Genomic DNA, 5,252 nt, shown 5'->3' on the forward strand with positions numbered 1-5,252 from the left:
GGAGGAGAGGGGGAGGAGGAGGGGGGGAGGAGGGAGAGGGGGAGAGGAGGAGCAGGAGGAGAGGAGGAGTAGGAGGGGGAGAGGAGGAGAGGGAGAGAGGAGGAGGAGAGGGGGAGGAGGAAGGGTGGAGGAGGGGAGAGGAGGAGGAGGTGGGGGAGGGGGAGGAGAGGGGGAGGAGGGGAGGGGGAGAGGAGAGGGGGAGTGGAAGAGGAGGATGAGAGGGGTAGAGGAGGAGGAGGAGGAGAGGGGGGAGAGGAGGAGAGGAGAGGGGGGGAGGAGGAGGGGGAGAGGGGAGAGGAGGGGGAGAGGAGTAGGAGAGGGGGGGAGAGGAGGGGGAGAGGGAGAGAGGAGGAGGAGGAGCGGAGGAGGAGAGGAGGAGGAGGGTAGAGGAGGAGGGGTGGAGGAGGAGCGGAGGAGGAGGAGGAGAGGGTGAGATGGGGAGAGATGAGGAGGAGGAGGAGGAGGAGGACGGTAATTTGGCCGTGGCCAACTTCTATACGCTCACTTAGGACATCACATGAACCTAGCTGGTGTGTCCTCGCATGAACCGTGAGTTGTCCTCAAGTAAACTCTAGCTGAACCTTACATGATTAAAACAAGCAATACTTGTTTTAATCATAACGAGCACGTATAAAGTATAACAATAAATAAACTTCTAAGAAATGGCTATTAATTATATAAGACAATTTCCTGTCTATGAGAGAAAGTGCACCTCTTCGCCAGGAGGTGGCAGGAAATCGCACAAACGGCATTCAGCCTACTATTAAACCAGTGCGTTTGTCTCTATGCGTGTCTGCCTCTGTCAGTTTTTAATATATTTAAATTAGGTCAGGAGGTCTGGCTGAAGTCGCGTGAGACGTCAGTTTGTTAACTGCCGCACACGACAGAGCAGAACAATGGACCTTCTCTATGCTGATATAAAGGACGCTTATAAACATAAACATCATTACACATTAGTATTTATTTCATCAACACACACACACACACACACACACACACACACACACACACACACACACACACACACACACACACACACACACACACACACACACACACACACACACACACACACACTCACAAACCTTTTGGTATTAGGGGCAGAGAGGGGGAAATGAACTAACAAAAATCACACACAATACAAACTGAACACGCACACACGCAAACACAACAACTTGTATATGGACCAATTCACACAACAAAATCAGAACTTATACGCACAACCATGCACCAGAAAAACCACAAATGTACACAAACACACAGACACACACCCACACACGTGTGTACGAACACATAAGCAACAAATGCACAAACTACCTGTCAGGAGTACAAAATAGGCACACACAATGTTTATGAATTATCAGGATGGTCCTTGAGGACAGGAGATGGTTGGGTGTGGATGAAAGCCACCGTGCATGACATCCGGACATGAGATTTTCGTGAACCGGTTTGGAAAAAAATTCTCACCAAGCTACGCTATGCACTAGACCCGCTACAGTTTGCATACCAGGAGAAGGTGGGAGTGGACGATGCCATATACACACACACACGCACACACACACACACACACACACACACACACACACACACACACACACACACACACACACACACACACACACACACGCACACACACACACAAGGCAACCATGGAGAGAGAGTAAAAGGGATACGGAGAGAGAGAGAGAGTGTGTGTGTGTGACGTGTGTGTGTGTGTGTGTCTATGTGTGTGTGTGTGTGCGTGTGTGAGAGAGAACATGGAAAATGTGCGTACCTCTATCTCTAATGTGCGTGCCCCTCCCTCCTTCCCCCAGTTTGTCTCCTTCTCCACCCTCTCCTCCCCTGTTTACCTCATAGGTACACTGTTTAACCGAACATCCACTCCCCCATAGGGCCTAAGCCAACAGCCACCACAACGAGAGAACGCAAAATCATCATCAGAACCATGGACAGAGACTTAGCATCCCTAGATCACACGTCAAAGTGAGTGTGTGTGTAATGCATGTCTGTCTGTCTGTCTGTCTGTCTGTCTGTCTGTCTGTCTCTCTCTCTCTAAACCAACACTGTAAATGGGTGCAAGCAGGTACAGAAGAAAAGTGTGAATAGAGCCAGCCCGCAGTCAGACACCAACAGCAGTGACTGCAATTCTGATGAGGCTAGTGATGCCAGCCAGCCAGGAAGAGTCAGCCATAGAAGATTTTCTTTCGGCTTGAGGATGGCGCGTATATGAACGCCAACCACATGCCCGCATAACTGCTCTGCAGGCAATTGACCAGGCCTGTGGAGACATTGAGGTAAGGTCAATCCATGGATGGATTCGGCACACAAGGCGAGGATCCATAAGCCCACTCACGCACAATTGCCGTGTATTTCTGTGTTTACAATACAGTTGTGTATTTTTGATTTATTTTTGGTTTGTTTTTGCCTAAACTGAATTTACTGCACTGTAAAGTACCGTACTGCAATGTACAGTATTGAGTATTTGATTTTGTGGTTGTTATGAAAACTTCCCTTCTGTGGAACTGAATAAAAACAGTGAATATGATGAAGATTGCAGTATTTTATATAAAGTAGGTGTTGCTGCTGATCTGAAAGTGTATTCAGATTTTACAAGTGTGTATCATTTTGTCATCGGAGTGACATTTTGAGAAAGGATTGTTAGGTTTGGGTACAAGAGTTTAAATTTGACATAGATGTGAATGGTATATTTCTCAGTGTTGTGTCGTATTTGCTTGTGTGTTGAGTTTAGACACAATGAGCCAAGTTTTGCAAAACGTGTTCTTGAATGCCTCTTGAATGCACTTTAAGCTGAGGCCAGGGGCGTTGCTAGGTTTCTGAAACATCCGGGGCTTAGCCCAAGAGGGAATAGGACAGGCAAATTTTGTTGTATACTTTATTGCGCATGCACATTTATTTTCATAATGCTTTACCTAAATAAAAAAAATAGGCAGGTAATTGCATTGAATAGCTACCTGACTGCTGCTTATCCCCAGACATCTAAAGTTCCATTCAAGTTATTTAAGAGTAAAATGAATACAAGTGAGACAGACCTTACATTACCTATATCAGGGGTGTCAAACTCATTTTCACAAAGGGCCACTAATCACACTAAGGGCCGACATGGAGTTTACTGACATGCCTTCTTTTTAATCCAAAAAGTAAAAATAACATATTTATGAATATATTGTATACAACCTGCGTAGAGGGTCATAAAGGCTAGCAGGGCTGTCACTTTTTATTCGAAGTTCGAATATTCGTTCGAAGGTGGGGTGAAAAGTTTGAATTCGAAGTGTAATTCTCCATTCGAACTGCGTGTGCTGCCGTCTCATAAGAACTTCAGACCATTTTAAGTAGTCTGCTTTCGATCCAGCAGAGGGCGCGCTAAAATTGTATATCAGTTTGACCTGTTGCCGACCCTCTTGGCCTGGCTATCTGTATCGAATAGGGATGTCCGATATTGGCTTTTTTGCCGATATCCGATATGCGATATTGTCCAACTCTAAATTTTCGATTCCGATATCAGCCGATACCGATGTCGATATTTGGGTTATTTTTCCTCAAACCTAATTTAGGTAACATTACATATCTCCTGGTGTGGAATTAACACAACATGCTTAATGTTATTGTGATGCCCCACTGGATGCATTCTTGAATGCAACAAGGCTTTCCAAATGTTAACATTGTCTGTGCAAAATAAGAAAAATACTTCAACTTAATTTAAGGGAAAAGTGCCATGTTTATTTTTATTTTTTTAATGGTCTCAGACAACAGTTTGGATTACACTCTCCCTGAGATAATCTTGACAATGCCCACAACAAATAGGGCAAACTTGACTTCACAAATGATAAAGCATTGTACCTGAACAACTATATGCAACATAGCAGTATGTTTCTTTAACTAAAACTCAATAACCTTAATTGAATAAATGCACAAATATGAGTCAATTACAATGTGCACTGTACTGCACAATTTTGAAAACATTTATTTGAGCTATAAAAAAATAAAAAAATAAAATAAAATCGGTTTTAAGGCAAAGAAAATCCGATACCGATATTGACAGATATTAAATTTTTATGCTAATATCGGGCCGATAATATCGGTGGGCCGATAATATCGGACACCTCTAGTATCGAATGTTGAATCAACATTCGATACAGATAGGCCAAGAGGGCTTTGAAACAAAACGTAACTGAAGAGAACGCGAACCGAGATACAGCTATTAAAAAATTGCTATTAAAAATGGAGAATTGCGAGGAGTACAATGCTGAGCGGACCATACCGACACCATCACATTTAAAAAGCAGCGTATGGAAGCATTTTGGCTTTTACACCGTGGGTGGAAAAGCCACAAACAAAGACAAGGCAGTTTGTCGTCTTTGTAAAAGAGAGCTGTCGTACTTATCGACAACATCAAATTTGCGCACATATCTGCTAGCTTACCACCGGAACAACTGCCGAGCGGAGCAGCACAGAGTGTACAGCCGCGCGAGTTATTGTTAATGTGTAAAAGACAGCCGCACTTGTGTGTCGGAGATTCCTCTTGTTGTGTTTACAAATGTGTTATCAAAGATGTGTTTTTATCCTGTGCTGTTATGAATTCAGTAGGTATACGTGATTTCCACAAGAAATAAAAAGAGCAACATAAAAAATCAAGACTGTTGTCGTGTTCTATGGGGGGGGGGGGGGGGGGGGTCGAATGTATTCGAATGTATTCGAATTAATTATGGACATTCGAAATTCGTTCGAATTTCATTTTTGGAAAAAATGACAGCCCTATAGGCTAGGTTTCATTTCAACATTTTAGGGGACAAATTATAGGTGGGGGGTATGGGGGTGCTCCCCTAGAAACTTTTAAGCGTCAAACACTTAATTTCCTGCATTCTGGTGGATTTTTATTCATCTATCTGTGCCTGCAGATAGTCTGCATCATTTTATAGTGGAAATATTTTTTTTTCTGTGAAGGAAAAGACAACATTCAGGTTCCTAAAGAAACAACTATTATGGAGTATAATGCAGTAAGGCTCTCAGGCATCCTGGATTTTTCAAAACTTTCTGCAAATTGAAAACACATCACATGTTTTGGGTATTTCTTTTTTAGGAATCATGACTCAGCACCAGTGTTAACTATTTATGACACTTAACATTGGTGATGAAATGACAGCCACCATTGGAATTGAAAAGGGTGGGCAGCTAGCTAGTTAGCTAAATTGTAACTTAAGGTCAAAGTTGGAAACAAATCATGTTAGCATTCA

Source organism: Gadus morhua, chromosome 17 (genome assembly GCF_902167405.1).
Source record: "Gadus morhua chromosome 17, gadMor3.0, whole genome shotgun sequence".
Lineage (NCBI taxonomy): Eukaryota > Metazoa > Chordata > Actinopteri > Gadiformes > Gadidae > Gadus > Gadus morhua.